A 26214-nucleotide genomic window follows, 5' to 3' on the forward strand; every position below is an offset into this window, starting at 1 on the left:
TCACCAACATTACCGTCCTCCTCACCACCATCACAAACACACACATACCTTTCACATATGCCAGACGCTCTAAACTTTTAACTCCGTCTTCACCCCAAGCCTAGGACAGAGGTATTGTCATATACTATCCCCACTTTGCAGATGAGACTGAGGCAGACAGAGGTTTACTCACTTGTCCAAGGTCACAAGGCTAGTAGTGGAGCGGAGACTTGAACCCAGGCAGTGTGAAGCCATTGGTTGATGCTGAAGCATTATCTACAGGACCTGCTTTGGATCTTGAATCTTGAACAAGATATTTCTGGACCTTGTGAGATGGCCAACGGGTCAAAGCTTATGCTTCTGAAGTAGAACAAACCTGTTTACTGGGGAATCAATTGTATCTTTTGCTTTGCAGGGGAATAAAAAAGGCCAGAAATTGATATATAAGGTGAGTTTTCTGGTCAAGATTTATTTTTCATTCTCCCTGCAATTTTTGCTAGACTAAGGAAGAAAAAGAGCTCGGAACAGCAGCTACCTGCTGGTCTCTCTTGAGCAGCTATCTAGAAAATTGAAAAAGTTGCTTCACGTAGGTTCAACAAATCCAAGAACTCCTAGAATTTTTCCAAGTGAAGATGTTGCTTTGGGAAGTAAAAACTTAGAAAAGGGAAAACAATACTACATCCCTGAAAACTTTCAGCATGAGAAATCGTTACCGAACCAGGTTCGTCTTGCTCGCTGCACAGCAAGCCAAAACGCTAACGCTGAGGTCTGCAGCAAAGAGAGGGCTTGATTCGCAAGGCAACCATACGAGGAAACTGGAGAACAAACTTCAAATCCACCTCCACGAAGGCAAGCGGCTCCGGGGTATCACGGGACAGCTAATAAAGAAGCAGGACTGTTTGAGGCGTGGGGAGCATGGGGAAAGTGATTGGAAAAGGGGTGGTAATTGACACTCTGCGCAGGTGCAACTAGGCTACAGGCCTCCGCAGGTTCGAAAGGTCACTGGGCGGACACTCGCGCATGCCCAGTTGGAGGGTCGGTGGTCCTAACAGGTCTTTACCAGCTCGGCTCGAACTAGACGCAGCTGACTTCAAGCTCCTGAACACGACTCAGGTAAACATCTTATCGTTTACGCCATATGCAGCTTGGAGGACATGTGAGTCTTTTGCAGCAACAATTAAAACGACCTTGATTAGTGAAAACGCTGAGGTTTGCAGCAAAGAGAGGGCTTATTCGCAAGGCAACCATACGAGGAAACTGGAGAACAAACTTCAAATCCACCTCCGCGAAGGCAAGCGGCTCCGGGGTATCTACGGGACAACTAATAAAGAAGCAAGACTGTTTGAGGCGTGGGGAGCGTGGGGAAAGTGATTGGAAAAGGGGTGATAATTGACATTCTGCGCAGGTGTAACTAGGCTACAGGCCTCCGCAGGTTCGAAAGGTCACTGGGCGGACACTCGCGCATGCCCAGTTGGAGGGTCGGTGGTCCTAACAGGTCTTTACCAGCTCGGCTCGAACTAGACGCAGCTGACTTCAAGCTCCTGAAGACGACTCAGGTAAACATCTTATCGTTTACGCTATATGCAGCTTGGAGGACATGTGAGTCTTTTGCAGCAGCAATTAAAACGACCTTGATTAGTGAAGGCAGATTACAGGTGAAATGGATTTAACTAATGATTACCCACGGTTTCAAAATCAGAGAGAACTATCTGGAAATGTGGTCCTTGATAAAATTTAAATTCAGGCCAAGGTGGAACAAACAGAACTAACAAAACAGACTTTCAGAATCTCAATTCATAATTTCAGGTAGCATTAAAGGTAGTCTCCCAGGAGAAGAGATGTATTTTTCTGCCCTAGCTTGTGGATTTTATGCTGAGTAGGCATTTTCAGTGGAATCCAGTTTTATTATAGGAATAGCTTGCTGTTGATTCTCCTGGATATTCTTTTTGTGTACTAATTGGGTAGAATTCTTGGCACCTGAAACATCTTGGCCAGAGCACAATATAGGTTCTTCTCTCCTTCATATCTCATGTCAACATTGAAACAATTCGATAGCTGTTTATATTCCAGATATAGAAATTACTAAAAAGAAACCCACATTCTTCTGTTTTTTTTTTTTTTTTAAAGCGCTTTCTTGTACCCATCTGCTGAGCAATGTTGAATTCTTTTTTTCTTTGCCCTTCTCCTTTCTCTGCTTTGGGTAAAAATAGCTTCCACTTTTCTAAATCAAGGGACTTAACAAGCTAAACTGAGAGTAACCTATAGTTTAATATCATGGTTTGAAATAACCTCTTTAAAAAGTCTTCAAGTAAAAGTCTAAGTAATATTTTATTTGGCTTGATTTATATAGGCAATTATCCCCAATACTCCCTAATACCTTTGATTGTACAGACATATGCTGTGTTAACAGGATGATTTTTTTTTTGGTTGCCATCACACTGTAAATTTAACTCATTCTTTCATTCATTCAACAGACATTTATGGAACGCCAAACACTATACTGGGCTCTGAGGACACAGAAGTGGGTAAGTCACATTGCCTCGTGCATTATAACTTCCACCATACTTTTGCACATATCTTAAATATTATTACAACCGTGGGAAATAGAGTGGGTAAAAGGTGATATCTTGATTTGATAGATATGAAAATGGAGGCCTAAAGGAATTGAGTGATTTATTCAGTGTCAGTAAGTTAACATGAGCTAGTAACAGATGCCAGGTAATCTTACTCTAATCGTTTGCTTTGCCTGTTATGATAGACCACCATTCTGATAGCTGATGCCTAAGCTAGTGAATGGATTATCTGTGGTTCATCTAATTCAGTCATTAAAATGCTAAACTGAATTTAGTCCTGTCCACTTGTTGTCACATGAGACAAGGTCATGACCACCAGAAGTCCTGAAGAGCAAATATAAAGGAATACGGTTGTGATTCATACAACTACAGGCACACTTGGGCCAGAACTGAAGTGTCACCGATTCCAGATGGTCCATTGCATGATCTACTGGTCTTGTTGTCCATGGCGTAGCATGACTTGGGCAAATTGGATGGATTGAGGCTTCCTATTCTATGTAAAAGGACTTAGCCATGCTCTAGGACCAGGTACCACACCAGCTCTACAGAGCACGTGGTGGAGCACACACCTGCCAGGCATGCCTCTCCCTTCATGACTTGTATAGTCCGGGAAAAATCTTCCCCTAAAGAGCCACTTGATTAACTCCTTCATTTCCTTCAAGCCTTTGTTCAAATCCACCCTCTCCATGAGACCTATGCAGACTACTGTACCGAAAGCTCCCACCCTGCTACTCCTGCTGCTTCTTTTTTTTTTTTCAGTGCGTGGGCCTCTCACTGTTGTGGCCTCTCCCGTTGCGGAGCACAGGCTCCGGACGCGCAGGCTCAGCGGCCATGGCTCAAGGCCCCAGCCGCTCCGCGGCATGTGGGATCTTCCCAGACCGGGGCACGAACCCGTGTCCCCTGCATCGGCAGGCGGACTCTCAACCACTGCGCCACCAGGAAAGCCCTTATCCTTATCTTTTTCCATCTCCCTGGCATGTATCACTTTCTAAGTCACCATACAGTCCACAAGTTTATTACGTTTATTGTTTGCTGCCTCTCTCCCTAATTAGAATACATGCTCATTTAGGGCGGGGATTTTTGTCTGTTTACTTAACTGACAGATCTCAAAGATCTGGAAGAGTGCTTGATGTACAGCAAGTGCTCAATACAGATGATTGACAGAATAACTCACAGAAGTGAACATTTCTCAGCTATATAGATAAACAGGTTGGAAAATTCAAGTAAAATACCACCATCAGCCCCCAAACATTATTGAAACATACCCTTCTTTTTTCTTTAAATTCCCTGAGCCCAAAATCAGTTCTTTCTGCTCTTGATGCCAGTCGGCTCTGCCGTAGCAATCTCCTCTCAATGACTCATTCTAAAATGTCCTTGTTTCTTGGTGAGTTTTTTTCACATCTTTTTCTTTTGGATTATTATTCTGATACCTGGGAAATCAAATTCTTGTAACTTGTGTTAAATATTTTTCTGTTTCTTACAAAATGGCTTTAATCCACGAGTCCCAGACTCTTTCCATCTGTGAGGAATATTGGTTCAGAAAAGAGAGTTGGTTCAATACATACAAGGGTCTGGCTCCAGCTCTGCCCCGAACCACTGACCCTGACCTCGAGCAAGCCCTTCAACCTCTGTGATAAAATAAGGGGGTTGAGTGACATGATATCCACTCTGCTTCTCCACATTTACAGGGTATTATAAACCATTTCTTTTCACATTTCTCACCCTAAGATTTCTCTCCCTCCAAATTTTGTTAAGCCTTGAACACCTTTGGTGGTTGGCTTGAAATCTGGGTGCATCCTAGAGGACTGTAGGTAAATTATTTTCTCCCCCAAGTAATCTGAATTGGCTTAAATCCCTCAAAATGACTTTCTCAAAGGAAACAAACATTATAAGATTTTGAGGAGAGTGTAGTGGGGCTATACTTAAGCTAGGATTTATTGTCATGGCGGTGTTTTGCCTAAACTATTTCATCAGCCTGCAGAGGTAAATATCAGGCTGAACCATACGGAATATCCCTCTTTTAAGTCAAAAATGGACTAAACTTCATGTGGTGCACCCCACATGTACCTGTGTAGCACAATTCATGATTTGGAAATAGTTTAAACTTTTAATCTTCATGGAGAGGCATCCTCTTAGTCCACTGCCATTTCTCAGGGGCTGAATTTATAGGAAGGTTATTATTGCGAGTATAAGATACCAGGGCTCAAGAGACTATTAGTTTGGGTTGAAGTGCTATGTCTCCAGGTAGCAGTACATTGGGGTCATGGCATCGCTTCTCCTTTATGCTTCCCAACTGACGGAAAGTGCTGAATGCACAGATGGATAAATAAATGTCCATGCCTTCACCTGGCCCTGAACACCCCTCCGGGTTCCTCTGCATCGTGCTTTGAGAGAGTAAATAAATGCGCCCGGTTGTTACTAGGAACTGACAGGGCAAAAGGGTTTCCTGCACACTCATCAGATCCTGGCCCTTTCAGGAGTCAGCTTTCCCAGGCAGGGGATGTGTCCAAACACGTGTCTCCCTGTCCTCTTGGCCCTTTCCTTTTCCTTTGTTAGGGCAAATCTTTCCACGCAGCAAACTTTCTTTTTTTGCGATGTTTGTTTTTCCTTTTTGTGAAGACCAGTCAGCAGGTCCTGCTTTAGGCAAAATTGTGAAGTAGGCAATGTTTCTCTCCGGCTTCCCCCCTCTCCCTCCCTGTCAGCGGTCTCCCTCCCCCCAATTCATTCATTCCATCAACTAACGTTTACTGGGCATTCACCATCCTCAGGGCACCTTTCTAGTTAGGATGTTATTTCAAGATAACATCCTAGGGACTTCCCTGGTGGTCCAGTGGTTAAGACTTTGCCTTCCAATGCAGGGGGTGCGGGTTCGATCCCTGGCTGGGGAGCTAAGATCCCACATGCCTCATGGCCAAAAAGCCAAAACATAAAAAACAGAAGCAATACTGTAACAAATTCAGGGCTTCCCTGGTGGCGCAGTGGTTGAGAGTCCGCCTGCCAATGCAGGGAACACGGGTTCGTGTCCCGGTCCGGGAAGATCCCACATGCCACAGAGCGGCTGGGCCCGTGAGCCATGGCCGCTGAGCCTGCACGTCCGGAGCCTGTGCTCCGCAACGGGAGAGGCCACAACAGTGAGAGGCCCGCATACCGAAAAAAAAAAAATACTGTAACAACTTCAATAAAGACTTAAAAAAAAAAAGATAGCATCATAATTCTTAATTAGGATTCATTAGTAATCAACTATTAGTAGCTGGTATTATTTGGTATTTACATAATAATTTTTGATATTTACTTGATCATTGTGAACATTTATCCTCCCAATTACTCGAGTCATTTTCGTTTCTCTTCCTCTCCACCAAGAGTACCAGCAATTCCTATTGATTTTACCTTCAGTGGTTAGAATCCTAGCATGAATCTGACCGCTTCTCTTCATCCCCACCACTCTCACGCTGGTTCAAGCTGCCATCATCTCTGGCTTACATTATCATAGTAGCATTGTAACATTCTACTTGACCTCCCTCCTTCCACCTTTGCCCCCCCAATCCGTTTTTCAAATAGCAGTCAGAATTACCTTTTAAACATATAAGTAAGACCAAATGTTCCCAGCTTAAAACTCTTGAATGACTTGCCATCACACTTTTTTTTTTTTTTTTTTGCGGTACGCGGGCCTCTCACTGTCGTGGCCTCTCCCGTTGCGGAGCACAGGCTCCAGACACGCAGGCTCAGCGGCCATGGCTTCACGGGCCCAGCTGCTCCGTGGCATGTGGGATCTTCCCAGACCGGGGCATGAACCCGTGTCCCCTGCATCGGCAGGCGGACTCTCAGTGCCACCAGGGAAGCCCCTGCCATCACACTTTTAACCAAGCACCAGCCGGTCGCTGTGGCTTTGGGTCCTACCTGATCTAGGCTCCGGTCTTCTCTCTGGCCTTGTCCTGAAGCCCTCTCTGATGCACTCTGCTGCCCTCATCCTGCCTTTGTTCTGTGTCCCCCACACCTCAAGTTAGTTCCCATCTTTGGCCTTTTCAACTGCTGTTCCCTCTGCCTGGAATGCTCTTCCCTCTGATTTTTGCACAGTTGACTTTTTCTTGTCATCTGTTCTCATTTAAATGTCACTTCACAGAGAAGCTACCCCTGATCACCTAAGCAAGAGTGGTCATCTAACCACTGCATCATACCACTCCACTTTAGTTCTCCGCATAGTACTCACCCCATGTGACAGGATCTTGTTTGTTACTGGCTTTCTTTCCCTCACTGGAATACAAGCTCCATGAAAGCGATTTTCTCTAGACATTTCCCCAGTTCCTAGAACAGTGGCTGATGCACAGTAGACAAATAGTAAATTATTGTTGAATGAATTTATATATATTAATATGTCTGGTTCTTAACATATATTACCTAATTCTCTCAAAATTCCTATGGAAAAGGTACTATTGTTTTCTCTGTTTTAAAAATAAAAAAGACAGAGGCAAGGAGAGATCTTTAAGGAAGGCCGGCTACATAACTTGTAGGATCTGGTGCAAAATGAAAATGCAGGGCCCTTTGCTAAAAAATTATCAAGAATTTTAAGGCAGAGACAGCCGGGCTGGGTAAAGAATTTTTGGAGAGCTAGAAAAGGCATATTGAGTAGGGCAGTCAGGGTACTCCTCACTGAAAAGGTGAAATGTGAGAAAGAACTGAAAGTTGGTGAGGGAATTTGCTGAGTGAATAATCAAGAGAAATATTCCAGATAGCGGGGACAGCAGGAGCAAAGGCCCTTAGGTGGACATGGTGGTGAGAGGTGGAAGGTAAAGAGCCTCTGTGAGGGTTCTGGGAAATATTGGAGGGTTCTGAGTAGAGGAAAGGCATGATCTGGCTTCTGTTAGGAAACCATCATTCCAGCTGCTATACTGAGAATGGACCTTGGAGGAGCAAGTGAGGCTTCTCAACAGGCATTGCAATAAACCAAGCAAGAGATGATGGTGGCTTGAACCATGGTGGAGCATGAAGGTGGGGAGAAGGGGCCGGACTCTTGATATATTTCACAAGGAGAACCAAGAAGATTTGTCAATAGTTTGCATGGGGGGCAAGCAAGAAAGAGAGGAGTCAAAGGTGATTCCAACGCTTTTGGCCTGAGTAATTCAAAGAATAAAGTTGCTATCCACTGGGATAGGAGGGTGTGAGTAAAGCAGGATTTTGTAGGGGATATTGAGGAATTCAGTTTTCTGATACGTTTGAGATGGCTGTTAGATACCCAAATGGAGATGCCAAGCAGTAGTTGAATAAATGAGTCTGGAGTTACATAGACATTTGAGAATCACCAGCACTATAAGTTTTATTTAAGGCCTTGGGACAGGGTACATCACCAAAGGAGTGAGAGTAGGTAGATAGTAGATCACAGCTCCAGGGACACTAATATGAAGAGGTGCAAGAGAACTGGGTCAAGCAGGAGGGAGTGCTCACCTGTGTCCAATAACGATGAGGGGTGGAGAGGACTAATGCTGTGTCTCTGGACTTAGCCATATGGAGGTTTTGAGTGAACTTGTCAAGAGCAATTTCAGTGAAGAGGTAGGGAAGAAGACTTGAATGGAGTAGGTTTAAGAAAAAATGAGAGGAAATGGAGAAATTAGATTTTTGTTTTATTGGGTTCTGCAGCAAATAGGGAGCAAAGGAATAAAGCAGTAACTGGTGAGGGTGGAAATGAATCAAGGAAAGATTTTTGGAAGATGTGAGAAATAACTGCAGTTTTGTATGCTCATGGGAATGTTCCAGCAGGGAAGGAGAATTGGATGATGATCATGATTAAGTTCAATATTGAAAAACCATCCCTATCTGTATCATACTAAATTCACCACCTGGTGTTACTGTGATGCATAGATACTGAACTGGTGGGTACTTCTGGCCTCTAGGCTTCTGATGGAAGCTTTCAAATGTTAACCGACTATTCCTTGTGTTTGTATTCCAGATGAAAGGGAGATAAGTTTTAAAGAGGCTCTGTGAAAAGAGTCTAGTATACACACACACACACACACACACCCCCCACATTGTCTGTCCTAAGTAACAATGTGACACCCATAAACCAGTGGTTTATGCCCTAACTCCACCCATCTCTCACTTTAACGTTCCCCCCCCACCCCGCCCCCATTCCTCACTGGAGCCCCAGCCTAGGGCTGGTCCTGGAGATGTGTAGTCTTCAGTAGCTGGGGTGGCCTATGCAGTTCTCCAGGACATCTTGCCCCATTACACTTTGCTGGAGCGAATACCTTTGTTGGGAATAGGGGGGGATGTGGAGCATCATAGACTCTTAGACAAGACCCCAAAACCATTTGAAATAGATCTTTCCCAACTTCTTAACTCCAAGATGAGAAAATCACCAAACTGTCATACATTCTCCAGGGTTTGGATGTTAGCTCTCCCATTTATGAGCTGTGTAATCTCAGACAAGCCACGTAACCGTTAGGATTCTTGAGCTCCTCAACTTGAGTCCATTCTGGTTTTGACCTATTATTCTAGCTTCTCTGAGTCTTTCTGGAGATCTGCACCAGAAATTTTTTCTTCTTTCATTTTTCTTTTGCCTCTCTCTCCAGTTGAGGACCAGTGACCTAAGAAAAATACAATTCGAGGGTACATAAGTTAAAAGGAAATTCATTTTCTTTTCTTTTTCTTATTGTGGGAAATATACATAACATGTAATTTACCATGTTAGCCATTCTTAAGTGTACAGTTCAGTGGCATTAAGTATGTTTACACTGTTGTGTAGACATAACCATTATTCATCTCCAGAACGTTTTCATCATCCCAAAACAAAACTCCATACCCATTAACTACTAACTCCCCATTTCCCCCCTCCCCTCAGCCCCTGGCAACCACCATTCTACTACCTGTCCCTGTGAATTTGACTACTATTCCAGGTGCCGAATATAAGTGGAATCACAATATTTGTCCTTTCGCATCTGGCTTATTTACTTAGCAGAATGTCTTCAAGGTTCATCCATATTGAATCATGTGTCAGAGTTTCCTTCCTTTTTAAAGCTGACTAGTATTCCAGTGTATATGTATCCACATTTTGTTTACCCATTCATCCTTTGATGGGCACTTGGGTTGATTCCACCTGTTGGCTATTGTGAATAATGCTTCTGTGAAAATGGCTGTACAGATATCTGTTTGAGTTCCTGCTTTCAATTCTTTTGGGTCTATACCTTTCACCCCAAATAAAGAGGTAAACTGGGGCAAGCTCAAATGAGCAGAAATTGAGTTTTTTTCAGGAATAGCAGAGGAATTGCAGTTTGGGAAACACATGCTGTATAAGCCACAGGTGAGTCACTGAGGGTTTGGGGTGGGTTGTATCAATATTTACGGGCAAGTAGTGCAAAGAGTGGGGAGTCCAGCCAGAGTCCAATCAGCAAATTCACTGGCTTGAGGACGGGGAGAGATTCATGGTGGATGTTTATTGATCAGGAGATAAGTCTCCGTCCTCTGTAAATCAGGCGTTTATGGAAAATCAGTCTCAGTTGGTAAGTTCCATTCTTCCCAGGGCGCATGCCTGAGAATCTCCATTTCCTGTCCTCCGGGTCCATTTTAGATTGAAATCCTCTCACGTTCCCGAGAGTGGAGTTGCTGGTGTCAGTTCATAAACTTGGGAGCTTCCCAGGGAAAATCTGAAACTGGCCCCTGTACACTGAAGGCAAGGAGAGACCCAAGAAAGAGGCAGATGGTTCCAGATTGGTAAGTGCAGTTTTAACAAGCAAAGGGACTTACTTATGAGGCTTGTCACGGGGGCTGCAAGACGAGCAGATCTCCGCACCCGCCTGCCAGAATCTTAAAAGTTTATAGAGAGGCCTTAACAGGGTTCAGTCACTTATACTGTCCATATGGTCTCAACAACCCCTTGCTATCTCAAGGCTGTGTCCTTGGGGCAGCTACTAGTTCAGGGAAGGCAAGCGGAATGCACATTCCAAGGACAGGGGAGGGGTGAGGAGCTTCCGATGCCAGGGTCGATGGGTGGTCAACGTCCTCTCCGTGACCTCCTCCAACAGCTGGATCATCTGGTAGTTCTGTTTAATTTTTCGAGGAGCTACTATATGTTTTCCACAGCGCCAGTAGCATTTTATATTCCCAGGAAGAGTGCCCAAGTGTTTCAGTTTCTCCATATCCTTGCCAACACTTGTTATTTTAAATTTTTCCTAGAAAACATCCTAATGGATATGAAGTGATGTCTCACTGTGATTTTGATTTGCATTTCCTTAAAGATTCATGTTGTTGAACATCTCCTTATGTGCTTATGGAACATTTGTGTATCTTCTTTAGAGAAACGTCTGCTTGAGTCCTTTACTTTTAAATTAGGTTGTTTGTCTTTTGTTGTTGAGTTGTAGTTTTTTATATATTCCGGATATTAATCCCTTATCATGTGTATAACTTATAAATATTTTCTCCGAATTCCATGGGTTGTCTTTTCACTCTGTTGGTAGTGTCCCTTAATGTACAAATCGCTTTTCGTTTTGATGAAGTCCGATGTGTCTGTTTTTTTCTTCTGTTGATTCTACTTTTGTGTCATGTCCAACAAATCACTGCCAAATCAATGTCATGAAACTTTTCCCCTGTGATTTTTTTAGAAGCTTTTTATAATTTTAGCCCTTACATTTTCATAATCCGGTGTATGCTTGTGTCTTTGATGTAAAAAAAAGTTTCACTAAAGCTGTTTCTTAAAGAACAGGAATATTATATTTTATTCAATAAATAATTGATTAAAACATTTCAGTTGGATATGGCCAACAATCAAGGGAACAAAAAAATGAAATCTCAAGAGGGTAAAAAGTGTGAGACAGTGAGGGAGGAAGACAGCAGGAGAAGAAGGTGAAGAAGGAAAAACAGGGAGGAGAAACCTCAGGCAGTTGAAAAAGCAAAGATCTGATTTTTTAATCCTATTCTTAAAAAAATACACCTACTGCCAGCATTTGTTATAATACAGTGTATATTTGTATAAGGATTACCTAAATTTTGTATGCTTTGAGGTTATTAAAAAAATTATAATGAAAAAAATCACTTACCACATGCTTTGGGATGCAGATTAGGTAAAAAACAAAAGTTAAAAAAAAATCTCATGTCCTTTAGTCGTGGCTCATTTTGTGGTCCTTTGTGGTCCTGCTCTAAAGGCATATGAGCCACCCCCTGATAGTCCACAGACTATCCGAAACAGTCCAAAAAGGACAGTCAATGGGATTTTAGCAAAAAGAAACACAAAATTTATATTTTCTTCCGTGTCCTGTAGATTTAATAAAAATAATGGAAGGAGTTGTATCAGCAGACGCAGGGCAAGCAATCTCTTGAAGTGAGAGCCCGCAAAAACCTGGACAGGGTGGCAGGCAGAGGTGAACTGCACAGACCTCAAGCTCCTTTCCTTCTCGCTTCCCTTCCCGCACACGAGGAATTAGCAAGAGACCGACTTGGTCCTGTCGCAGGATGGGCTGCCTGATTCTAAATGTGTTGTGTGCCCTTTTCTGTCGAGAGAGAGGTGCCGCCTGGAATCACTGAGGGCAATTTTCCTTCCAAACGCACAACACCTCGGAGCCATGGAGGATGGTCTCCTCAGAAAGGAGGCGTAATGCAACCAATTTGAAAAAATGGTGAAGCCTTGAGGAGGATGCTAGAAGGAATCCTGATTCTGGGAGTCTGGGGTTGGCTGATGTTCTGGAAGGCGGCTCAGCATGTGGACTGAAAGAGCCGATCCCTAAAAGTGGTCGCCCTGGGAGTGCCACAGGCTCGCTTGCTGCGCTTGGCACGGGGATCAGGGTGGACTTCCTTGGGGAGTCAGTTCAGGACAGCCTGCGCAGGTACCAGGACCCTCGCAAGCTATGGCAGCGAGGACCTACAGCATCTGTTTTGAACAGTGACCCCGTGTGGCGAAAAGGGGCAATGACAGGTCCCGAGACTCCAATTTTCCTCCCAGCCTGGGCGTGGGAGCCACGTGAACCCCGCTTTTGGACTGTACAGTTCCTTGGGGTTCGCGGATTATGGGGAGATGGGGTGGGGAGGAATCTTCTAGAAGGAGATGCTAGATTTCATGTCAAATAAGGTTCATGGGGCCTTGACAGGTGACTTGAGAAAATAAAAAGTTGCCTCTGGTTCATGGAGCACCTCATGTCCCTTACATTTTTAAAAAAAATTTTATCATAAAATATAAATTTTCAGACATATGAGATTAAAGAGTATGATGAACCCTCATGTACCCTTAAACCAGTTCCAACAATTATTAACATTTACTAATGTTGTTAATACCTATCTTCCTTATATTTATGTCCCTTACATTTTAATACAGTGAAAGTGGCATTTTGGACTGTGTACTTGGGTCCCCTCCTGCTACCTTCCAAGGGAGGATTTTCAGTCCCAATAGATGGAAAATGCAGCTTTGCGTCTTGGACAGTTTTGGCTTGTGGGTATCACTAGTTGCCAGTATATGACACCTGGAAGGTCCAAAAAGTCCATTTCATGCAGGGTGAGCTAGTGGATCTGTTTCGGGTAGTGAAAGATTTTTTTCCCGACAATCCATGCCAATTAAGATAGTAGGAGAGGCAGGGGTGGAGAAGAGAGGTCTGTGGAGGGAAAGAGGAGAGACTGGGGAAGCATCAGGTAGCTGAAAAGGTGATGGAGTCTTGGAAGTGTCGGCAGTGGGAGCAACAGAGGTCTGGCACAGCACCGCATAATAATGACAAGTATTTCTACAGTCTTACTCAGTGTTATGCTCTATTCTCAGCATTTACATGTTAACTCACGAATCTTCAACAATCCTATGCCACAGGTACTATTATTATTCCTCATTTATCAGTGAGGAAACTGAGGCACAAAGATGTCATGTGCCCAAGAGCAAGCTTGGGGTTCAAATCCAGGCAGTTTAGCTACAGATTCTGAACTCTTAACCTCTTTTTCCTGCCTCTTTGCCATCAATAGAACTGAGAGGAGAGGAGAGTGGAGTTTGATAGCCAACAGTAATGGTATAACTTAGATAATTTTAGTAGCAAGTGAAAGAAAACCCAAGTCAAACTGGCTTAAACCAAAAAGGAATGTATATCTACTGTATAGCACAGGGAACCCTGCTCAGTATTCTGTAATAACCTAAACGGGAAAAGAATTCGAAAAAGAATGGATGCATGGGGACTTCTCTGGCAGTCCAGTGGTTAAGACTCTGCTCTTCCAATGCAGGGGGCACGAGTTTGATCCCTGGTCAGGGAACTAAGATCCTACATGCCTTGTGGTGCGGCCAAAAATTTAAAAAAAGAAAAGAAAAGAAAGGAAAAGAATAGATGCATGTATATGTATAACTGAATCACTTCGCTGTACACCTGAAACTAACATGACATTGTTAATCAACTATGCTCCAATATAAAATTAAAAAAAAAGAATGTATTGGTTCTCAATAGTGAAAACTCCCAAGATAGGCTTGTCTCAGGCATCGCTTGATTCAGGATTCGAATGATGACTTACGATCCTTGTCTCAGCTCTGCTTTTTCCAGGCTAGCCCTATTCCCAGATTGCTTAATAGTCCCAGGATTTCAGGCACCCTCCCCCCACTCCCACCCAATCAATGGGAAAAGAGAATATCTTTTCTCCAGAATTCTCATAAACCTATCTTCGCACATCATTGGCTCTGATTAAGTTAAATGCATCTGTGGCAGAGGCCAACTCAGTGTTTACCAAGTCAAGCATCTCTTTCTTCTGTGTAAACAGCTAGACTACATTTCCCAACCTCCCTTGTAGTTTGATGTGGCCCTGTGACAGAATTCTAGCTGATAAATATGGGTAGAAGTGACATGATCCTGATACTTTCTTTCCTTTCTGGATGACTGGAATGGAGATGACCCCCAGGGCGACCTTGGAGCCATGTGTATAAGGTGGGCAGATCAACCAAACAGAAAGAGCCAGGTCCCTAAATCACTGCATGGAGGAAAGTCACCCATCAGTTATGTGAGCAAGGAATAAACCCTATTATACCAAAACCGTGGAGATTTTAGTGGTTTTCTTATAAAATAGCTTGCCAGCATGGCTAGAGGGATGTGATACATGTAAATCAATTAGGATCCATCCCTGGGACTAGGAAAGGGGTCATCAGCTAAAGCACATGGCTGGGAATAGGGAAAGGGTAGTTTCTTGGAGGAAATTCAGGTTACTGGTACTGAGAGGTGAGGGAGATACCAGACCAAATTCTCAATGCAAACTGTGGATCCAGGAATCCAGCTCCAGATCTCTTCACCAAGGATATCCTCAGGTGTCGATCTTATTATCCAGTAGCTTTCTGGGACAGCTGGTTCACAATTTCTTTGAGACTTGCTTCAGTTCTTTATCTGGTCTTGCTCAGGCCCCATATGTAAGGCCCCTTAGCACAGGGCAATGTGCTAAGCTCTGTGGGTGGAAACAGAGATCAAAGATGAACCTGGGCCTGCGCAGAGCCCACATTCTGAGGAGGGAAGACCTGGCATTCACATTTCAGCTAGGAATTTTTAAAAAAACTTTTAATTGAAATATAGTTGATTTACAATGTTGTGTTAATTTCTGCTGTACAGCAAAGTGATTCAGATATCTATATATATATAGATATATATTCCTTTTTTTTTTTTTTTTTTTTTGGTGGTACGCGGGCCTCTCACTGCCGTGGCCTCTCCCGTTGCAGAGCACAGGCTCCAGACGCGCAGGCTCAGCGGCCATGGCTCACGGGCCCAGCCGCTCCGCGGCATGTGGGATCTTCCTGGACCAGGGCACGAACCCGTGTCCTCTGCATTGGCAGGCGGACTCTCAACCACTGCGCCACCAGGGAAGCCCCCTATTCCTTTTTTATATTCTTTTCCATTATGGTTTATCATAGGATATTGAATATAGTTCCCTGTGCTATACAGTAGGACCTTGTTGTTTATCCATTCTCTATATAATAGTTTGCATCTGCTAACCCCAAATTCCCACTCCATCCCCTCCCCAACCCCGTCCCCCTTGGCAACCACCAGTCTGTTCTCTATGTTAGTGATTCTGTTTCTGTTTCATAGGTAGGTTCATTTGTGTCATATTTTAGATTCCACGTGTAAGTGATATCATATGATATTTGTCTTTCTCTCTCTGACTTACTTCACTTCGTACGATCATCTCTAGGTCCATCCGTGTTGCTGCAAATAGCATTATTTCATTCTTATGGCTGAGTAGTATTCCATTGTGTGTATGTATCGCATCTTCTTTATCCATTCATCTGTCGATGGACATTTCGGTTCTTTCCATGTCTTGGCTATTATGAGTAGTGCTGCTATGAACATAGGAGTGCATGTACCTTTTCGAATTAGAGTTTTGTCTAGATATATGCCCAGGAGTGGGATTGCTGGATCATATGGCAGCTTTATTTTTAATTTTTTGAGGAACCTCCATACTGTTTTCCATAGTGGCTACACCAACTTACATTCCCACCAACAATGTAGGAGATTCCCTTTTCTCCACACCCTCTCTAGCATTTGTTATTTGTAGTCTTTTTAATGATGGCCATTCTGACAAGTGTGAGGTGGTACCTCATGGTAGTTTTGATTTGCATTTCTCTAATAATTAGTGATATTGAGCATCTTTTCATGTGCCTGTTGGCCATCTGTATGTCTTCTCTGGAGAAATGTCTATTTAGTTCTTCTGCCCATTTTTCGATTGGGTTTTTTGGGTTTTTTTTGTTGAATTGCATGTGCTATTTGTATATTTTGGAAATTAAGCCCTTGTCAATCACATCGTTTGCAAATATTTTCTCCCATTCCGTAGGTTGTCTTTATGTTTTGTTTATAGTTTCCTTTGCTGTGCAAAAGCTTGTAAGTTTGATTAGACCCCTCAGCTACGGATTTTTTTTTTTTTTTTTTTTTTTTTTGCGGTACGCGGGCCTCTCACTGTTGTGGCCTCTCCCGTTGAGGAGCACAGGCTCCAGATGCGCAGGCTCAGCGGCCATGGCTCATGGGCCCAGCCGCTCCGCGGCATATGGGATCCTCCCGGACCGGGGCACGAACCCGTATCCCCTGCACCGGCAGGCGGACTCTCAACCACTGCGCCACCAGGGAGGCCCTCAGCTACGGATTTTGATACAAGTTTTAGCAGACAATTGTGTCCAAATAATTTAGTCCAACCCAAGCCTTAGCCAAATCTAAACTGAAGTTTTTATCTTGTTTTTGTTTTCAGAATGCCTGTGTTCACTGATCTCTCTGATGTGGAGGTCTGCTTTTCTTATTGCTCTCTGTAGAGTTTTGCAGGATTAGGAATAGGCCACATCCTTTTCCTTTGCTACAACTAGAGACAAAATGCACATTTTAGAGTCTGCCCCCTTTCCTCTCTCTGTTCTCTATATTATCTCAATGTAAAGTTCAGGGTGTTTTCCGCTATTCCCAGCTTCCTCTCTCCTTCTGCTTGAGTAGAGGATGGGACACTTGGAACCCACTGGCAGGGACCCAGTACTGTTGTGTCTGATTTACAAGTGATATTTATGCCCTATTCATTCCCAACAATGGCTCAAACAATTCCCTGGGACAATAATAGAGCTGACACATCAATAGGAAGTGGTTGTGACTTCATGAAGCCCTTGACAGGTCAGGACCAGCAGTAAATCAGCTGCTTCCTGCCTTTTTGTTTATTCAGTTCATTCATTTTTTTTCAACAAATATTTACTGATGACCTACTATGTACCAAAAGCTGTTCTAGGCCTGTTGCTTTCTTTCTAGCCCAGGGGTCAGCAAATTTTCTCTGTAAAAGGCCAGAGAGTAAATATTTTAGGTTTGTTGGTCGTAAGATCTCTTTTGCAACTACTCATCTCTGCCACTGTACTGCAGCCATAGGCAATGGGTAAATAAGTGGGGTTGTATTTCAATAAAACTTTACTTACCAAAGTAGGCAGTGGCCGAGATTTGCCTTGTGGTCCTAGTTTTTTCACCCCTACGCTAACCAAATTCTAACCATAGTTCATCTCCATCCCTTATAAGATTTCACCTTCCTTTTTCTCCCAAAATTGGAGAGCAGAGAAGCCCATTAGTTAATCAATTGGTCAAGTTAACTAAATTCCAGTTCCAAAGGTTCTATAGTTTGTTTCTTTTTCAATAATGATAACAACAATGTGATCAAAAAGAATAAAGGTAATAGCCGACAATTATATAGCACTTATCATTGCGTGTAATCATTTTGTAATCACTTTCCAAATAGTAACTCATTTTCTCTAATCTGGTAGAGAAGGGATTAAGGCCTGGTAAAGAGGTTTATTTAATAGTGATACACACACACACACACACACACACACACACACTTTATTTTGGCTATTGTTTTCCAGTATCACATATATTTTGGTAAGATAAATTACATATATAATATATATATGTATATATATACACACACATTTATTTTATTTAAATTATATAGATATTTGTTGAGATCTTACAAAATACCAGATGTCAGGCTAAGTGTTGTCCACGCATGACCTCACTCAGTCTCCCAGCAGCCCTTTGAGAAAGGTGGAATTTTTTTTTTTTTGCGGTACGTAGGCCTCTCACTGTTGTGGCCTCTCCCGTTGCGGAGCACAGGCTCCGGACGCGCTGGCTCAGCGGCCATGGCTCACGGGCCCAGCCGCTCCACAGCATGTGGGATCTTCCCGGACCGGGGCACGAACCCATGTGCCCTGCATCGGCAGGTGGACCCTCAACCACTGCGCCACCAGGGAAGCCCAGGAAGGTGGAATTTCGATATCCATTCCTAGCCAAGAAAATTGGAGGTCCAAGTGGTTTAACAACTTGTGCCATTCAGCAAGTGTGGAGTGGGACTTGTTTGTGTCTCCAAAGCTTATGCTTTTCACCACTTTGCTATAATGACTTGTCAGACTAGAGGAGAATTAATAAATTAATAAATTCCAGACAGTCATGTAGATTTTATTACAATCGTATTTTATTTTTAAGTGAAAAACATTTTCCTTTTATGGTGCAAGCTTCTGAGATGGCAGAACACAAGATGGTTTGTGTCTCTGTGGCCTTGGCATTACGATGACTGTCATTTACAAACACAGTGCCCAAGAGGCCTCATTAAACCAACAGGGCAACGGGATGTATGAAAACCTAAGTGCAGCTGCTCTGTGGAGGAATGTCGCCTGTGGGATGGAGCCAGGTCTTTATCAGGCCGAGGGGGTGGCTCTGAGCAGAGGCTCTGGGCTGCTTCACCCTGGAACATGGCCCTGCGTCGACAGCTGGCAGCCACCCCGCTTGCCTGGGGAGGTGTGGTCTTACCCATAGATTAGATCTTGAAAGCTGCCTCTTTTGGTGTCTTTTTGTTGTGTGGTTCAAAAGAGTTGCTCAGCTGGTGCAGTTGCTGTCAGCAAAAGGAAGCTGTATTTGAACAGGAGCTGGGCAGGCCTGCCCTGGGGAGCGTGCTGAACCAAGCAGGCTAGACTTGAATTGTATGCTGAGTGTGAATTTGAGAGCTCACCTTCTCCTGGATTTTGCAACTTAGGATTGCGCTAGGTCATGTGCATGTTTGGAGGAGATCCCTGTACTCTATGGGAGCAAATTGCTTTGGGAATGCATTGCCTCTTTCTGGTAGAGCGCACAGTTAGTGTTTATGTGGGATGAGAAGGATTTCTCTTTTAACTCAATTTAAAGTGCTACAATGTCAGCCCCAAATGACTTTTTTCTGGATGCTATGGCAAAGGTAACTGGAGAAATAGTAGAAATTACAAAGACTAGGTTTTAGAATATCTGAACTTTAGACTCAGTTCTGTTCCAAAGAACTATGTAAACTTCAATTGGTCTTTTCAGCTGTTTGGGTCCCAGTACCTTTATCTGTTAAATGATGGGGTTGACAGGGATGACATCTTATAGGAATAAGAAATCATGAAAAATGCAAGAGGGTCTGCTTTCTTGTCTTGATTTGTTAAGCAAATTATTTGTAAAATTGAAACCCAGGGATTGAACCTCATGGGACGAACTTACTTTTTATGGGGAGCTGTACAGAAGCATGTGTTGTGAGGTAGAGGTTTGGAGGAGAAGCCATCGTCTGGTCCCTGCTCTTTGCCTCTCCTTACATCTGTGCCTTTTGCTGTAGAACTCTGTAGTACCCTCCCTGCTTGACCTGAACTCAGGCTTTGACCAGTGGGATGTTAGCAGATGTGACGTAAGCAGAGGCCTGTAACTGCCTTGAGCAGCGGGACTTGATCTCCTGATCCTCTGGCGTCACCATGAGAACATGCCAAGGATAGCCTGCTAGAGGGTGAGAGACAAGAGGAGCCGAGCTGAGTCACCCCCAGTAGCCTCAGTCGAAGCCAGTCTAGATCAGCTGAGAGTCAGGCAACTCCCAGACATGTGGTTGAGCTGAGCTAAGATAGCAAAACCCCCAGGCCAAACCTCAGCTGAGCTCAAAAGTGTGAAACGTAAATGCCTATTGTTGTATGACAGTGAGGTTTTGTGGTTATTTGTTATGCAGTGGAAGTTTACTGGTATATGGACCCAGGGAATTTCATTTCTGTCCCAGCCCTTAAATGCCAGGTGTATTTTTAGTGCAACTGGCATCTTCAAGGCAATTCTAGGTCTTTTCTTGGATAGACTCTAAGTGGCTGTAGCATACGATGGAAACTGACAAGGGGACCAGAGAAGTCTAGAAGTCTAGGATATATACTCTGGAGGCTGGAGCAGAACCAGATTGACTCTGAGGCAGGGTTCCCATAGATGTACCATTGGTGATTCACTGCTTTGTTGGACAAGGTACCTGTGAAGGTTTACTTGCTCAAGGGACCTGAAGAGAACGTGGATACACATTGGGAATGCACACAAGCTGCCTGAGAAACCAGTGACTGACTGTCGACTCTTATTCTGACTGTCGGTCAAAATAACCCGTTGATCAAGCAAGTCCAAACACATTGCTTATGGCAGTAGGGGGACCACTACATTGCCAGTCTTAGGAACATCACAGAAGGGGAAGTGACGTTTCAAAGGCAGGACATTGATAGTGTTTTAGGGGTCTGGTTAATGTGGGTCTTTCAAAGCAGGGGCCTGACAGTGAGGGGACACACTTTGAGGTACAGTGGTGGGGGACTGCTGCGCGTGGTGAGGTGTGGTTTAGAAGTGAGCCTTGCAGAGTAAGCAGCGGTTTGATGACCTCAGCTGAGAGTTCCGAGAAAGGGCCCATTCACCCCGATGTGGGCTAGCTGAATAGTCTATAGTTTGGATGCGTGGATTTTCAGAAAGTTCCCGGAACAGAGTTATGTGGATCTTCATCTTCCTCGACAAGAACTGTCTGAAACAGCGCAGTCGTGTTGGAGCCCCGTGTGGAGGGGTTGTCACCCTGGCGGAGACCGTCAGCTGTGTGGTGGGGGACGGTGTCTGTTCTCCAGATCAGTGAACCCTGTGTTCTCATTGCGTGAGCTGGGAAGTCACATGGCTTCTCTGAATGTCCCCTTTCACGGGTCCAGCGAGGATAATGACCATTCCTCTGGCAAGGCGCTGTGGTGAAGACTGAAGGGGAGAAAGCACAGGATGAGGTAACAAATGCCAGGTACACAGGAAGCGCTTGACAAATGGGGGCCATTTCCAGATTCCAGATGACGTTAGCGGCAGTTCTGAGATGTACGGTTTTGGTGACTCCAACAGCAGGAGGGAGAAAGGGGAGAAAAGACAGCGGTGCTGCTTGGAACAGGTACTCTGGCATCAGCAGTTGGGTATTAATGGCAAAGGTGAAAACTGAAATTAAGTACTTCTAGCTCCATGGAATGGGGCTTTTAGTATAAGAAATTGTTTTTGCAAAGCCTGACTCAGGGATGTCCTGCATCAGAACGAATCATAATTACTTGCCTTAGAGCCTCTGGAAGGAATGCAGCCCCGCTGGCCCATTATGGACTTCTGACTGCCGGAACTGTACCATAATACATTTGTGTTCTTTTTAAGGCACTGAATTTGTGGTAATTTGTTTCAGTAGTAATAGAAAAAGCAATACGGAGGCTCAATACTTTAAAAAAGTGTAAAGGGATCCTGAGACTAGAAAAATTGAAAAGCACTGTCCTGGATCATCTAGATCAATGATATAGGCAGAGGGGAGTGATGTGGAAATAGAGAAAAAGGCAAAGATGCAGCTGGGGACCATGTTGCAATGGTGTTTAGGACCTTTTACGCCACTTTTCAAAAGAGAGTGGTGGGTGTGATTGCTTGTCTGGTTTTTTTTTTTGGTCTGATTGTTTGTTTTGTTTGTTTGAAGCAGTGCAGCCCTTTCTTCACACTGGGAGGAAGGCCGGTGTACAGAATCCACACGCCTGCCTTGCTTTGGTTCAAGTAAGAATGGCAGGGGCTTCACCTCCCCACAGCCACTCAAGAGGCCCCTTGGAGCGTGGTGTGAAGAGCCCTGTTTAGGCCAAGGTCTTTTTTTTTTTTTTAATTATTAATAATTTTATTAGGTATCATCCAGTATTGTGGTTAAGTAAGAATACATTCTTTATTTTTTAAAATTTATTTATTTTTTTTATTAGTTTCTGCTTTATAACAAAGTGAATCAGTCATACATATACATCTGTTCCCACATCCCTTCCCTCATGCATCTCCCTCCCTCCCACCCTCCCCATCCCACCCCTCCAGGCGGTCACAAAGCACCGAGCTGAACTAGGCCAAGGTCTTAGAGTCTTAAGTCATGTTAGGATTTTAGTGCCTACTGGTCACCCCAGTGGAGGGAGGATTCAAGGGTGGCAAAGCATGGAGGTCTTCTGGAAGACAGGCTAGGACCTTGATTAGAGAAATGAAATTTGGGTGAAAGCGAGGTAAATGAATTGAGGAGTTTCAGGTTGAAAATCAGTCCTAGTTGTTGTTGATTGAACGCTGTGGGTGAGGGAGAGGATGACTCACAATGACGCCACAGATTTCCATGTTGGATGAGTTGGGAGAACAGTGGCAGTGGCTGACATTTATTGAGATGCACCTTATATTGTCCACTTTACAGGCATTATCTTGTTTAGTCCTCACAGTGACTCCATGAGGTCTGTATTCTTTCATCCCCATTTTAAATATGAGAAAACTGAGCCACAGACTTCAGGAAAGAACTAGGAATAGCTGAACTGGATTCCGAACCAGTCACACTTCAGAACCTGAACACAGCCATTTCTTATCCTGTTGGTAACTGACCACGCAAATAGATACTGGCTGTTCTTCACCATTTTGGGGTCACAGATGGCTCTGAGAATCTAATGAAAGCTAGGTATGCATCCTTGCACCAGTAATTATATGCACAGGCTTCAACAGGAATTTTCTTTGGATGTGTCCATGTCACTCAGCTAGTGAGCGTCAGAGCCTGACCTTACCCAAGGCCGCATCTCCCTTCCTCTCCTACGATCTGCTTTTCCCTGAAGGTAATGAGCTCCGTTCCAGGAACATCTGGAAGGTCCAGAAGTACAGTCTTTGCTCTGCCACTAATATGCCTGCGACTTTGGACAAAGCAGTAATTTTGTAGTTTCTTGTCTATAAAATGGGGACAATAATGACCCCATTTAACTTTCCCCTACTTAACTCAGGGGAAAGTTATAAAAGTTGGGAAGTTATAAGGAGCTTTTATTACTGTGCACGTTCAAAGTCTATCCTGCAGGTAAATTCTACATTTTCCATGTGTTACTGCAACACATTCAGGAAATCATCTGCAAACTTCAGATGAAGGTTGAAATCTTTTAAGATAAGTTTTTTTTCTAGTGTTTTGACTGTCTTGCTGCAATTGTATCATCCAGGTAATTACATCTGACTGAGCAAGCTTGAGTTATTGAGAAATGATTATGGGTAACGATGATCAATGATGATTACCTTTGCACGCGAGAAACTAACGCAACATTGTAAATCAGCTATATTAAAAAATAATAATTACTATTAATTGCTATAGGATGTAACATAAAGCCCAGATTCATTCATTCATTCCCTCACTCATTTATTTATTTGTTCCTTTGTTATCCATTTATTTAACAAATATTTTTTGAGCATCTACGATGTGTCAAGCATCGTGGTAGGTGCTAGGGATGCCTTGGTACATAAGCGTGGTCCATGTCCACCCTTATGGGGCTGCCATTCGTGGTGGAGAGAGAATGCAGGGATCTTGTATCGCATTCCCACTTGCCTTCCCCCCCCCCACCTAACTAGCATTGGTCAGGCTTCTCGCATTGCTGTGCTCAGGGCTAACACAGGGCTTGGGGGCCCGCTGTCTCCTCCGCCTTGAATGCTCTCTTTAGCCCTGTGTCTGGGGGCCTCAAGACCAACCATAGGCTGGATGACTGGCTAGAAGAATTCACAGGACTCAGAAAAGCTATTGTATTCATGGTTATGGCTTATTACAGTGAAAAGAAACAGATTAAAATCGGAAAATGGAAAAGGCTCATGGGACAGAGTCCAGGAGGAACCGGGTGCAAGGTTGCAGGTGTCCTCTCCCCAGTGGAGTTGCACAGACCCCCTTCATCCTCCCACCAATGATGACAACACGAGTAAAGTGGTGCCAGCCAGGGAAGTTCGCCCAAGTGGCTGTTCAGGGTTTTTAACTGAAGACTGTACGTAAGCCTGCAGTACCTTGTGACCGACCTCAGCTACTCAGACTCCAACCTCCCAGCACAAAAACTTGGCATTCTCCATAATCATACTGTTAACATAAACTACCTGATCACACTGGTACCACGTGGCCCAGGGCCTCAGGCATACAGAAGCACTCTTGACAGGCAGAGCATTCCAAAGGGCTCAGAGCTCATCTTCCAGGGCCCATCCTAACCTTTCTTGGGAATGTGCAGGGTTTGAACAACCCAGGTCTGCTGAGTTAACCCTTTCCTGCAGAGACCCTCAGATCATTTTTTATTTTCTTGGGGATGCTTTCCCTAACTAGGCCAAATTTTTCTAGTTAGAGGTCTCATGGTACCCTGTACATAACACTTCTCACTTTGCCAGTTTTTAAATTGCATGTGTTATTATTTTTTTAAAAACTATCTCTCTCAGTAGACTCTTTCCCTAGTGATGGTGGGGCTGTGGCTGTTTTTTATCACTGTAAACCTCCCACACCTGGCAGGGGGACCAGATCTGCCACATAATAAGGGCTGAGTATATATTTCTTTGAATGAATGAATAACAAAGAAATGAAACAAATCGCACTTGTTAATGGTTCTGTGAAGGAAATAAACAAGGTAAAATGCTAGAGAATGATATAGTGGGGTTACATGGATGGATGATTTTAGAGAAGGTCATCGGAGAAGACCTTCAGAGAAGGAGAGCTGAAAGATATGGAGGAGTCCTATATACGGAGTCTGGGCAGAGTATCTGAGGAAGAGGGAAGGAGAAGCACAGAGTTCTGGAGGCTGGGAGAGGCTGGCTCCATTCTAGGAACTGCGAGGAAGTTGAGGCTCCTGGAGCATTGAGAGAGGACAGTGGCTTAAGATGGAAGCTGGGGAAATCTTGGAGGCCAAGAGGAGGAGTTGGGATTTTATTCTATGTTCAGTGGGAAGCTGCTGAGGATTTCTCTCAAGGAAGTGACACTAACTGATTTATGTTTTTAGATGATTTCTTTAGCTGCTCTGCAAAGAGTAGATTGCAAGAGTCCAGAGTGGAAGAGGGGATGGTCCAGTCAGGAGGCTGTTGTGACAGCCTAGCAGGTGATGGCCAGTCTATCAGGAGGTGGCGATGGGATGAATCAGGGCAAAGAAGTGGCAGTGGCAAAGGAGAGTAGCGGACTGATGTGAGATATATTTTGGGTTTAGAACTCACCTCTTGATGGAAGGTGGGTTTGAGGCTGAGAAAAAGAGAGGAGTTCTGCAGCTCAGTGTGTATCTCCTTGGAATAAATGTGGCAGATGTTGATGTCAAGCAAGGCCAGTTTAACAGTTAGATCCTTTTCTAATGTTAAAATGAAATCGGCAGGTGGTTCAAAATGAATTCTTAAAGAAGACAGAGGCTTCATGTTATGCTTTTTGGTTCTGAACTGCTTCCAGCTCAGTGCTTTTGCAACCTGTCTTAGTTTGGGCTCCTCAAGAAGCAGACCCGCAGACAAGGATTTAAGGGGAAGTGGTTTATTTGGGAGGTGATCCCAGGAGACATTGGTCGGGGAGTAGGGAGAGGAGATGGGAAGGGAAGCAGCCATCGTGGAGCAGGTCAGTGCTCTAGGCATTTGGGGCTTAGTCCTGCCGGTGACTCAATGGTCAGAGGATCCCAGCCAAGATTTGGGGCCTGGGGGAGTGTATACCTCAACTCCAGTTAAACCCTGCTTGACGGATACTCCTGGGGCCTTATATTTCCCAGCACTCCACCTTGCCATGTGTCCCAGGCAGAGCAGGCTCTGGTGGCCAGAGGAAACCTCAGGTAAAGAGGTGCAGATGTTGGCAGTTGGGCCAAATTGCACTGTAGTGATAAGGCCTTTATGGTGAGGGCTGGACAGCTTTTACCACACAGTGAAAACAACATCAGCAGTTACTGAAATGATCTATAAACAGAATGTACCATGGCTTTCTTTCAAAGGACTGCATAATTGCATGTACGAGCACAGGCACTTCATTTTTGTTTTGAGTTAAAAAAACTTAATTTTTTGGGGTTTAAAATTTTTGACATATTTTTGGTGATTTCTAAATTTTGTATCCTTTACTATGCTCAACGTTTCTTCCTATCATTTTATAGTTTTCCTTATGTGACTCTGTATGAACTCAAATCGTTTGTTGGAATTGAATGTGGTTTCTTTTG

The 26214-nt window shown here is 44.0% G+C and overlaps 1 long non-coding RNA gene across 1 annotated transcript in view; it reads left to right on the forward strand.

The window, feature by feature from the left end:
• The first annotated feature begins 10162 nt into the window (after positions 1-10162).
• The window catches only part of LOC308624925, a 124193-nt gene continuing 108141 nt past the window's right edge, over positions 10163-26214 (forward strand). The window contains exon 1 of the long non-coding RNA XR_014017024.1: positions 10163-10253. This is a non-coding gene — a long non-coding RNA (uncharacterized lncRNA). The remainder of the gene's footprint in view (positions 10254-26214) is intronic.

This window comes from Mesoplodon bidens (genome assembly GCF_964165515.1).
Source record: "Mesoplodon bidens genome assembly, chromosome: 11".
Classification (NCBI taxonomy): domain Eukaryota; kingdom Metazoa; phylum Chordata; class Mammalia; order Artiodactyla; family Ziphiidae; genus Mesoplodon; species Mesoplodon bidens.